The sequence below is a fragment of the Crocuta crocuta genome, unplaced genomic scaffold (genome assembly GCF_008692635.1).
Source record: "Crocuta crocuta isolate KB4526 unplaced genomic scaffold, BGI_CrCroc_1.0 scaffold62, whole genome shotgun sequence".
In the NCBI taxonomy this organism is placed as follows: domain Eukaryota; kingdom Metazoa; phylum Chordata; class Mammalia; order Carnivora; family Hyaenidae; genus Crocuta; species Crocuta crocuta.
In genome coordinates, this window is record NW_027529173.1 from 4,077,928 (window position 1) to 4,091,292 (window position 13,365).

A 13,365-nucleotide genomic window follows, 5' to 3' on the forward strand; every position below is an offset into this window, starting at 1 on the left:
ACATCACTCACATTCTGTTCATAAGAACTTAGTCACATGGCCACATCTACCTGAAAGAGGGACTGAGAATTATAAGGCCTTGCTGGTCAGCCATGTCCTCAGCTACAATTTTATTTCCATGGAACTAAGGGAAATGGATTTTGGTAGACAGCCAACAATCTCTACCATGGACTATAACCCTATGCTTTTCAATATAAAGAATCTAATGTCTCATTCTGTAACAACACTGTTGCCATCTCTGAAAATTTAACAGCTTATGCTAGTTACTTGACCAGTAGGGACGAATTTACTACGAACTTAAAAATTACATGAGCTCGTATTTTGCACTTTCTGTCAAAAACCATCAATTTCCTAATGGCTATTTTATGCTATTGCATCCAATTAAATTATATGCTTTTAGGAAAAGGCATTAACGACCAATTGACAAAAATCAAAGTTCATATTATATACGTGGAAAATTAGGAACCAAAAAAGTTATTTAACTGAAGTCTTAACTAGTCTTAGACAGTAAATCAAGCAGATATAGAACCCCCAAAACAGAAGAGAATGGAACTAAGACTTGTCAAAAACCTACCAGTATTCTAGGTGCCTTAATTAATTCAAATAATTCCTGAACAATCATTATGCCACAAACACTGTGCATTACTACAGACCAGACACTATCTATGCCTTCTAGAAGGTTAGGTCCAAACTTTACATACATTATATTTAATTTTACTTCCACTACTGTCTTACAAAGTAGATATCATAAATGAGGAAACGGAGGCTCAGAAATAGAGTCCATTTGCAAATGTCACTTGCTAGTTAATGGTATCACGTTAAAATCCAAATCCTCTCGGCTTCAAGACCAATGCTTTTTCCATGATGTCCCGACTCCCAACTCTAACCACAACAGACATATTAGAAATGACTTAACCAACAAAGAACATATCACATGCTTAATATCATTATCTGAATTTTTTCTCATTTTCTGACTGAAATGATGCATAAAAACTACATATGCCAAGTGAGTCCCCATTGGAAACATGATTAGAGAACTGTGCACATGGGCATACGTCACAAGTGGCAATTAAGTGCATAAAATCAGCAGCACTGACCCAAGAGTGTAAACAAGCAAGCAGACTGGGGAGTATTATTAATCACATGCACACTGTCTACTTAATTGCAACTCGGGCTCTTAAAAGTTAGAAGAGAAGTTTCCACTTAAGGAAATTTCCAACTGGGGGTGAGACCTCTGCTTATAAATGTAAGTATCTTAGATACACACATGATAGTACATATGACTTCAAAACCAGTAAAGTCACTAAATATTTAAATGAATTACTTTGTCAAATACATAAGCAAAAACCACTAAGTTATAAGATTGATACAAAATCCATTTTCTTATATATTGAATTTTGTGATAGTTGAGAAGGAACAGGAAGACATAGGTGTGTTAAAACCTTATCATCTGAACATCTAAATAACAAGTTAGACTTTTTCCCATTGTATCATTCAATTGCTCTCACTATTAAAAATAAGGACCTACCTGAGATATAGAAAGGGCTGACACTACTCATTTGAGGGCAGATTTATTTTGACCTCTGCGTCTCTTTCTCTGTAGCATTGTTACAAATAAAAATATATAGTGATACATTCTATACACATGTTTATTGTAGATTTTATCTATAAATGCACAGGTAAATTCATATATTCAAATACAGTGGCAGTCAAAGTTTTGGTCTCTTTCTACATTTAAATGCTTAGATAGTAATAAGAAAGAAAATATTAAGCTATTTATTATTCCCAGTGGGATACTAAATGAAAACTAAATAAGTCTCCAGAATAAAATAGAGGATTAAATCAATTTGTGCAAAAAAAAAAATCTATGTGTCTAGATTGTTTTTTGCTGTAACTACGTTTGGTATAAGGCTTAAAAAAAGACAACTTCACACTCTATTATAAAATTCCACTTCAACTACCATATTTAAATTAACTTGCTCCATCTGAGAATATAGACATTAAATTATATCTTCAAATCACTTACACAATAGCTCACAATATTATTACCTTAAAATGTAATTCTGATACTTATACTGAGAAGCTGGAAAGTTCCAAATGAATGAGTTAACTTGAAGGAATATTCTTTTAAGCAATTTTACACAAAATGGGCATTATATGGTAATCTAAATACATATGCAATAAACACTGTATTTTTAAAAATTGCATTGCAGGAAAAAGTGGTTTCATCTAAATAACAAAAATGTTTGCATTTCTTAACCTCAGTTTAAAGAGACAAATTAATTTCCTTTACTATACTTAATTCTCTCTTTTTTTAAGTTTATTTATTTTGAGAGAGAGAGAGAGAACATAGAAGTGAGCAGGGGAAGGGGACAAAGAGAGGGAGAGAGAGAATCCCAAGCAGGCTCTGCATTATCGCCTCAGAGCCCAATACGGGGCTCCATCTCATTAACCACAAGACAATGACCTGAGCCTAAATCAAGAGTCAGATGTTCAACCAGCTGAGCCACCCACGCGTTTCTACTTAATTCTCTTTTTGACAGTATTTTTCTCAGTACAGTTCATGAAGAGTTATGTGAATGCTTCTTTATTAACTAGAATCCATGATGTCAGAGTTTTCAACTGCAGTATCACAACCATTAATGAAATGATTGTTTCTGCTAAAGGTAATTTTTTGTCAATTACATACCTAAAATCATATTTGTCTTCCAAAATATGCAAGATTTTTTTTCTAGCAAGCACACATAAGGTTCGGCCTAGCCTTAATGTAACCTACCTGTTCACTTGGAATAGTTATTTTGAATATAGTTGAAGAACTTTAAAACTTATATTTATCGGGGCACCTGTGTGGCTCTGTCAGTTGAGTGATTCTTGATTTCAGCTCAGATCATGATCTCACAGGTTCATGAATTCAAGCCCTGCATCAGGTTGTGTGGGGACAGCATGGATTCGTTCATGGATTCATGGATTCTCTCTCTCCCTGTCTCCCTACCTCTCTACCACTCGTGCTCTTTCTTGCTCTCTCTCTCAAAAATAAATAAACATCTTCTAAAAATGTAACTTAAAAAAATAACATGTATGTTTAAAATTTTTCTGTTATTAAGATATTTACTTAAGATATTTGCAAACTGAAAAACAATTTGCTCTTGTGGTATGCCTTACTCTTATTTTGATTTAAAAAAAATACTACATATAATGAACATATTGCTTTATAATCTTTTTTCTACTTAACATACAGAAAATACCGTATATGTCATTACATATACTTTTGTAGTGGCTTACAGAGCCTTCTTTTAAAACATCCTTTGGTTCATTGTATGTTTTCATTAAAGTATTGGTAAGTCAAAGGAAACCTGATATTTATAGAAGTATGCCTTCCACCAGTTAAAATCAGATCTGACCTTGACATTCCATCTAGAGACACAGCTCTAGAGGGAGGAAGACTTGAATTTTAGGGTGGTGATATCTGTGTTCTTGGGAAGTTATTTTCAATCTCTTGGGACCTAAAGTATTTCATTGGTAAAAGTCTAGATAATAAAGAATATTTTACTTGTCAAGAGAGCCTCTTGAGAAGCCTTCAGAATTTTACATCTATGACTGAAATAACCAGTTCACTGCGATCAAGCCGGAGAAAGTGTGCGCCAAGGCAAAGGTGAATTGAGAAGGTCTGCTCTGTGTAGCTTCACTTGTCATCGTAGGGCCCCGAATGACTCATCCCAGAGATTTTCCTTTACTGCAGGCCAATCACATTTTTCAACCACATAGGAGTTTATTCCTGCCTTCTTGAGCTGGAACCAACCCATTTTTCAAATTGTGTCAAGCCTTGCATTTTATTCAGTGACAACCTTTCTTTAAATATCTGAAGACGAACACTGCTTTTTTTCCTGACTGTAAAAAATCAGATTATGTCACCTAATTTCAAGGAAAAGATCTGCAATGGCAGGCAGACCAAAAACACCATTTGTATGCAAAGAGAGTTAAAGTACTGGAAAAGTACCCTTGCCAGTAGAGTGTGGAATCATTAAACACACAACTAAATTTGAAGCAGAAATAGTAGAAAAAAATATATCTTGAAATGTGATAGGGTCCATTACGCTTCTTGATGAGATTACTTGCGTCTCCAATACATTACCCAAAGGCGCTTACAAAACTGAGGGAATATATTACACTGGAATTATCAGGACTTTCTAAGTAGGTCAAATTTTGAAGCAAAAAAAAATGCTTCAAATTTTATTCAGTGTTAAAAAAAATGGTAGGAACTGTACAGCAAAGGTGCTAATCACTTTTTAAAGTAAATTTTTAAAAAAAGTCTTACTCTTGCATAAACATTAAATGTATCACTTTAAAATGCAGAGCCACACACCTGAGGGCTGTTCTTCCACTGTCATCTTAATTCAGTTTTTAATAATAAACTGAATTTTAATTATATAAATATCTTTATTCATTTGAAACTCTTAGAAAAGTTAGGCTTGAAAAAAGTTCAAAATCTAACTCTTATCATTTTGAACCAAACAGATTCAGTCCTTACGACATATATATGAAACACTTTTTCTTCTCCCTACTGGGTTTCCATTCATGGTGTTATTACAAAACAACAAAGTTCTGGTATAATATTTTTAATAACATTATAGTTTTCTTAGAGGTAATTCTAAAATAGCAGGTTTACTATTTGTGTAACCTTTCATATGGGAATATTGAAATATCTAACAACTGCAGCATATGCTTCAAGCGCCCTAGGCAGCAACATGATTACATAAAAATTGACTTAAGAACCTATTTAATTAATTCAAGTACAAGTTGAATAAAAGAATGTTAATGGCTTTCAGAGTAAAAATCTCTTTTGAAAAATCATACAAAGAAAGAAAAATGTAAAAGTATAGGACTTTTACTTTCTAATGTCATGTTGACAAAGGTTAGATAAACATGGACCAAAGAAGTATTTGTGGATACAAATAACGCTAACATAGACCTGTGTGACTTGCACCTGCCATACCTGAACAGTCCACCAAGAAGCATCACTTCAGTTGTAAGGAATGAAGCCCCCAGTGAACATACCATCTGGGAGTGAATACATTACGCCAATAATAACGTATTGTGAATTACTGTGAATAATACAGACCTGACACATTAGCATTAGTAACTAGTGGGCCTCTGAGAAAAGAGAATGCAGAACTGTAACATTTAAATTGTGTGGGAGGGAGGAAGGAAGAGTGAAATCCCTCAGGTTTAGGCCCAAAAGGTAGGAAGAAGGTTCATAAAGATTAAAAGAGAGAAAAGCTCAAAAGGCAAAGAAAATGTCTTTAAAGGATTTTACATGTCATCTAGACCAACTTTTTATTTTGAAGAGGAGGAGATTTAGGATCAAGGAGACCTACCAAAAGGGGAATGGTGAATGACAGCCCTAGAACCCAGCTCTGCCAATGTTATAATCTACTTAGCCCTGATGCCACTTCTGGTTCTTTGGGGAATTACATTCTTTCAACATTCTTACAAAGTTGTTCCAAGTGATATAAAAATTCTAAATCATATCATATTTATTGTCACAAGAATGCAACCTAGTTTTTAATGTTAAGCCACTACAATGATGCATATTGTAAAGAGAGACAGAGAAATTACATGGAATGGAAAAAACCTGATAAGAGGATTTTAAAATAAAAATAAAAACAACAGGAAAAGCTCATGATGTTTTCTTTCTTTCTTTTCTTTTTTTGTCTTCAGCTAACCATTATTTGTGGCATTTCCCAAACTTCATATCCCTTTTGTCCCTACTTTACTTCCTTTCAATGCAGCCTCAACTTGCAGGCCACACTGAAGACTCTCAAATAACCATCTCTAGTTCTTCCATCTTGAAAGTGATTAAACCCTCTCTAGAACTGCCCTGAGAAACTCTTCAATGTCCTGCTGCCAGAGCAAGGATAAGTCCAGATAATAAACCTGGTACTTCACTCTTCCTTAAGGAAAGCAGAGCACATAAAATCAATCTCACTCTGTTTATTTCTTGTCCTGTCTCCTTCTGTGTGTCTGTTAACAAAACTTACACTGAATCACTGTGTTTAAAACACTGTCATTTAGGGGGTTCCTGGGTGGTTCAGTTGGTTAAGCATCTGAATTTGGCTCAGGTCATGATCTTTCAGTTTGTGGGTTTGAGCCCCACATCGAGTTCTGTGCTGACAGCTCAGAGCCTGGAGCCTGCTTCAGATTCCGTGTCTCCTTCTCTCTCTGCCCCTTGCCTGATCACACTCTGTCTTTTTCTTTCTCTCAAAAATAAACATACATTTTTTTAAAAAAATTAAAATAAAAAACTGTCATTTTGATCTTAGCCTCATATTTTACCCAGGGATGCAAACAGTCATAAAAGATGTCTCCTTTCTAATGATGCCACTGCCCTCACCCATGGTGCCTCACAGCCACAAGTCTTTATTTCTCAGTCACTGAGCTTGTTTTACTCCTTCCACCCTTCTCTTTGATGATCCATCCTAAAGGCAAAGATATATTTTTTAATTGTGGTAACAAAAACCACACAGCATGAGATCTATTCTCATAACAATTTTTAAGTGTAGTGTACAGTATTATTAACTATCACTACATTGTTGTACATCAAATATCTAGAACGTTTTCATCTTGCTTGACTGAAATATTATACTCACTGAATAACAACTTCCCATTTTTCCCTCCCTCTGGCTCTTGGTAGCCACCATTACTGCTTTCTTTCCTTATGCATTTAACTACTTTACATATATAAGGAACCATGTTGAATTTTTTCTTTCTGTAACTGGCTTGTTACACTTAGCATTAGTTACTTAAAGTTAATCTCTGTTGTAGCATATGACAGAATACTTTTCTTATGGCTAAATAATACTCCGTTGCATATATGCCACATTTTCTTTATCCCATTGTCTGTGGATGAACATTTAGGTTGTTTCCAGATCTTGGCTATAGTGAACTAAATATCGCAATAAATACAGGAGTGCTACTATTTCTTCAAGACCCTGACTGCAACTCTTTTGGATAAATATCCAGAAGTATGATTGGTGGATCATATGGTAATTCTATTTTTAATCTTTAAACAGTAACTCCATATTGTTTCCATAGCAGCTGAATCATTTTACACACTCACCAACAGTGTATAAGGGTTCCAATTTCTCAAAATCCTCACCAACACTTGTTATTTTGTTTGTTTTTTTTTAAGGTCCACCTAACAGTTGTGAGGTGATACATCACTGTCTGTGTTTATATTTCCCTGATAATTAGAAACACTGAACGTTAGTTTTTCATATAACTGTTAGACATCTGTATTGTCTTCTTTGGAGATTGTCCATTTAAATCAGGTTATTTGTTTGTTTATTTTTGCATTGAGTTGTAGGATGTCCTTACATTTCTTGGATTTTAACTCTTCATAAGATACATAGTTTGTAAATATTTTCTTGCCTTTTCAGCCCATTTATGGTTTCCATTGCTGTGCAAAACTTACTTATTTTTGCTTTTGTTGTCTGTGATTTTTGTGTCATATATAAAAAGTCATTGCCAAGACCACTGTTATGAAGCTTTTCTTCTGTATTTTTTCCTGGGCATTTCATAGTTTAAGGTATTAAAGTCTTTAATCCATTTTGAGTTGATTTTTCTGGATGGTGTAAAATAATGATCTAATTTCATATACACAGGCATTTAAAAAGGTAAAACTGTACACCTTTTAAAGCTATACATATACATATATGTAGTAAGACATCTAACATGAATTTTAAAACAAACAAAAATGCAGAACTGTGTTTATCCTTTGGAGGTGGGGCGTCATAGAGGAGACAATGCTGATAATGATCATATTCAATTCCTAAGTTGGTTATATGTATGTACCTAGTATTTCATTATATTTGTATATATACATATACACAATTTTAGATACATGAACTATTTTATAATAAAGTTAAATTACAATTGTTTATTTTTAAACAGGTAAAGCCTTATACATTAAAAAAACAAATTTAAGGGGCGCCTGGGTGGCTTAGTCGGTTAAGCGTCCGACTTTCGCTTAGGTCATGATCTCGCAGTTCTTGTGATCAAGCCCCGCATCGGGCTCTGTGCTGACTGCCAGCTCAGAGCCTGGAGCCTATTTCAGAGTCTGTGTCTCCCTCTCTCTGACCCTCCCCTGCTCACGCTGTCTCTCTCTCTCTCTCCTAGAAATAAATAAAAATATTTAAAAAAACAAATTTAGTAACTTTTAAAATGTTTTTTTTTATTTCCAGAACTTCCCCATATAGCTGTTAGCATAAAGAGCTTACCTCTAGAGGTGCCTGGGTGGCTCAATCAGTAAAGTGTCTAACTCTTGATCTCGGCTCTGATTATGATCTCATGATTCCTGAAATGGAGTCCCAAGTCAGGCTCTGCATTGACAGTGCACAGCCTGCTTGGGATTCTCTCTCTCTCTCTCTCTCTCTCTCTCTGCACGTCCTCTGCAATCACATGCATGCAGACTTTCTCTGAGAACTCTACTTAAAAGTTTCCAACTCTAAGGTAAAAAGTCTAACATCCATTGGGTGGAGCACTGCTCTCTATTTCTAATCATATAGATAGATTCTACTGAAAATTAATTCTACAGAGGCAGTTCATAAAATGCACTTTATTTTTATTTATGCAATCCTTTCTACCAAATCTCATGATGAAAACAAAGCTCAAAGATTACTTGCTATACCAACTTACTGAAAAAAAATCATGAACAGAGATCTTTACTCACTTGCAGAAAAACTCTAGTCAAGAACTACTTTTGCCAATGCTTTATGGTAGTCACTGAATAGGTCTGCATGATAGTTTATGTCAAGATTTCTCAACCTCAGCACTACTGACATTTTGGGTCAAATATTTTTTGTTGTGTGAGGTTGTCCAATACATTGTTGGATATTTAACAGCATCCCTGGACTCTTCACACTAGAAGCCAGTAGTGACATTCAAAATATTGCCTACTATTTCCGTAGGAGAAAACTGCCCTCCAGTTTAAAACCACTGTTCTTTGTGAATGACATATCCGAAAGGTGCCCTCAGCAACAAGACCCAGAAGCCTTGACAACAGAAATACAAATAGGAAGACAGTGCTAAATTAAAGCAAATTACACATTAGAGGAAATCAATTTAGACTAGCCTAAATAACATTATTATTTCCTTGAATACTATACAGCTACATGAAAATAGAATAAGGAAATTTATAAATATAGTGCCACTTAAAATGACTCTTAAATGGAATTAATCTTCATTGATGTATTCAATTAGTCAGTAGTATATTGATTAGTCAACATGTCAAAATGCAGTATCATTTTAAAGAAATTAAATTTTCTGCCTATTTATTGTGTGCCAGAAAGCTCCATATTACTAAACCCCATGGCATTATTGATAATTAATTAGCTCTTTAATTAGCACTGGATATGAGTAACCACTCATTTATCCTAAATATTTTGTAATTTGTTTTCCATTTTCTCTGGCAACTACTTATCCACCCCCTTTACTGACCAACTCCCCTCTGTCTTCTAAATTTTGGAGTTTCCCTTGGTTGAGTACCGAGCCCTTAGCTTTTCTCACTTCATACCATACCTGCAGATCTATTTCCACAGCTTCATATACCATATGCCATCTATGTGCCATGAACTGCCTCCTTGATGTAGTCCCTGAGAGTTCTAAGAACATTTCAGTTGAGATGTCCAAGCCCCATCCTCATATATGACATCTCCCTTGATCCAGCTGCTCATGCCATCAGGTCAGAATTGACATTTTCCTCACTCTTATTTTCCCATCTAATTAGTTATGAAATACTATTTATTTTACTGGATGTCTTAGTTATGCCTACTGTTCTCATCCCCTGTGGTACTACTTACTGCAGGCTACCATCATTGCTGGACAAGGCTACTCAAAAGACTTTTTTAACCTCTTTCCATATGTCTACTCTTGCTTCCTGAGAACTATTCTCCACTCAGCAATTTACAAATACTATTCAGATGTATTTACATGTAACATCCAGGGTAAACTTTCAATCACTTCTGATTGCACTTAGAACAATATGCAACCCCCTGCCATGACCTAGTAGGCTCTGAACAATCTGAACTCTGTTGCTTACATCTCCACGCAACTTTCCCCTTTGTACATGTTTCAACCATGCTGGCCTTAGCTCTCTTTCTCAGAGAAGCCAGACTCCTTACCACTTGGCACATGTAGGTCCCTGTGACTTAGAAAGGTCTTTCTATGTCATTTAAGCTCATCCTAAGTGAGCATTTTTAGAGAGAGACCTCCTGTGACCCCTCAAACCATATATGGCATGCTATATAAACATTTAACATGTATCATAGCATATAATTGATACAAAGCCCATATGAACTCGACATCATGTTACAGGCAAAGAAATCAAGGCTTAGGAAGGTGAGTAAGACACTTTCAAATCACATGGGGCGCCTGGGTGGCTTAGTCGGTTAAGCGTCCGACTTTCGCTTAGGTCATGATCTNTCCAAGCTTGGTCTCTTACTAACACATACAAGACCTTTCCCAATGTAGGTTGTCTAAACAAGATGGGAGACGTTTTATGAACTACAGCTTCATTCACTTCATCCAATATTGTCTGTAGTAACAATAACTAGTCACAATAACTAGTAACTAGTTAGTAGTAACAATGACTAGTAACAATAACTAGTAACTAGTAACAATATTGTTACTAGTCTGTAAGATTTCTGAGATAGAAGCTGCAATTATTAATCTCTAAATCTCAAGGGCAGGTGATGCTTAAAATTTGTGATGAAAGGATCAAAAGAACAACAACAACAACAACTAATAATAATAATAATAATAATAATAAAACAGAAAGAGAACTTGTGTCTGGGAAAAACAAGGCTTTATTTATTCAAGACTTTTAATAAAATATTTAATCCCCAAAACAGTAGTGGCAAATATTGAAGATTAGGACAGGAAAAAGTGGATTTGGAAGCGTGAGGTCATTCCTATTCAGTCTTCCAACAGCAGTGACCAAAGCCATTAGAAATTACATTAAGTGCATAAAGAAGGTCACCAGGACCAGCAAAATGGCACTTTTGAATCTGTTTCTAGCCACAGACAGATATGGAAATGTCCAACTTTGGATCCCTTACAAGTTATGAATGATGTGTTCTTACGAGATAAAGACATTAGAGAAAAAAAAACACCAGTGATGGAACAGTTCTGCAAACTGTTTACAGTCACCAGCACTAAATAGCGTCTTTGCTTTCTCAAAAATTGAAGAATCCAAGAATGCTTTATAACCATAATCTTTCTGACTTTACTCCCTCCCCCACCAGCAGTCTCAACTCCATTTATCCCCTATTTTCTCTGCAAAAAGATAGCAGGATTTCAAATCTCTTCCTATGTCTTTATAAGTAAAGCTTGGCTGATCCTATCAAGATGACAAAAGTTCTGTAGCCAATGAAGGAAAAATAAAGATGAGATTTTGCTGAATGCAACTGATTGCCTGGTAAGAGAAGTCAATTATTTTCTATCTGATGTTTTCATTTTTAGCTGGAAATTCCAGACAATGGCCCTCTTGGTGAAGGAAAAATTTTTTAAAACACCATTACTCCACTGGAGGGAAGAAAAAGTTCTCCAAAATTGTGAACTGAACCTCTTCTTTCATTCACACATACCAGTAGTCTAAAAGAAAAGGCACTGAAAGTCAATTCCAGGTTTCTAAAATGTCTGACTGTGCATGACCCAGTTCTCTTCAGCACCTCCCAGAAGATTCAGCCAATTTTTATTTCTGCAGTGCATCAGTGTTTATCATTTGTTTTACAACAGTGCTGCATGTTCTTGAAAATTGACGCAGATGAATTTCACCCCTCGTTTACAAAAACTCAAGAGAAACAAACGGTCTTAAAAACTAAATCCACCACTGAGGCATGGTTAATTTACTAAAAGAGCATTTCTTTTTTCTTTTTTTTTTTCTTTGCTCTCAGTTCACTATTTACTTGCTTACAGTGGTAACTCCACCCCCACCTGCCTCTTTATTTGTCAAGATTTCTGACAATTTTCCAGCTTATAATTAGGCAGTATGAAAATTCACTGTGGGAAATCTATTGCTAGACAAAAGCTTTTCCATTCGCTTTGCTTTAAAGAAACACTGATGACTTTCACCTAGGGAAGGCTAAGAGCAAAATCATGGATGCATTTTGACTACATATGTATGAATAAACTGATTTATTAAGGACAAATGCTCTAAGAAGTGACAGTCAGACAGAATCATAGCTGTCTGGAACAGAATCCTAGCTGTTTCGTATTAGCTGGGTAATCAAAGGTAAGTTGCTTCATCTGTCTGTGTCTCGGTTTCCCTAACTATAAAATGAAGATAGTAACTCTAAGTGTCACATAGGAATAGTAGGAGTATTAAATGAGAAAAACACCCAGTGCAGTGCCAGGCACATAGTAAATGCTTAGTAAATAGCAGTCAGTAGTGTTTTTATTAATAACAGAGAGAGAACAGAGTAGGGAGGGTCCTCACTTCCCCACTTAATACTATCTTCAGAATTCCACCATCCTTGTTACTAATGAAAAAAGGGATCTAGGCAACTTGCAGCCCTGGAAAGCCTCAGCATGTCTAGAGAGTCCTGTGTCTTAGAGAAAAGACAAGTGTTCAGATGAGAGGCAGTTTCTCAGGCCCTGTAGCATTGCCTAAACCCAATGACAACACACCCCCCTCTCTGGGATGAGAGGAGCTCATGCCTCTCTCCCCTGACTGACTTTTCCTTGTTCTGTCAGCTGAAGCAAATTTCTCTTCCCTCATCCTCAAGGAAAAAGAATGGGCCAGACAAGTTCTGGCACTCTTTTCAGAGAGAAGTAATTCAGAGCTGGTGGGGAAGAACAAGACCAAGAGTTTTCAGGAGCCCAGGAGCAAGTAAGACATCTCCATGGTAACTTTTCCTGTCCTCACATCATCAAATAATCAAAAGAAAACAATGGTCAGAAAACAGCCAAGTATGCCCAGACACATGTTTAGCTTTCGATCTGAACAGAGCTCATGCATCCTAAATTCTTATCAATTCAACAAACAGTTGGGGAGCTAACACAGAGTGAGCACTCTATTCTCAGCACTTTGCCAAGGCTTTACATGCACAGATGGTCTAATTGTCTCCTAGCTTCAAAAAAATAAGTACTATCATTTTTTTTTCATTATTCAGGTAAGAAACCAAGGCATAGAAAGATTAGGAAACTTCCTTGGGGCACCTGGGTGACCCAGTTGGTTGAGTGTCTGACTTTGACTCAAGTCATAATCTTGTGGTTGGTGAGTTTGAGCTCCACATCGGGCTCTCTGCTGTCAGTGTGGAGCCCACTTCAGATTCTGTTTCCCTCTTTCTCTACTCCTCTCCCACTCAC

General features: G+C 35.9%; 1 protein-coding gene across 2 annotated transcripts in view; it reads right to left on the reverse strand.

Moving 5' to 3' along the window:
- HDAC9 (histone deacetylase 9) overlaps positions 1-13,365 on the reverse strand; it is a 908,040-nt gene that overhangs the window by 702,767 nt on the left and 191,908 nt on the right. The window lies entirely within an intron of this gene.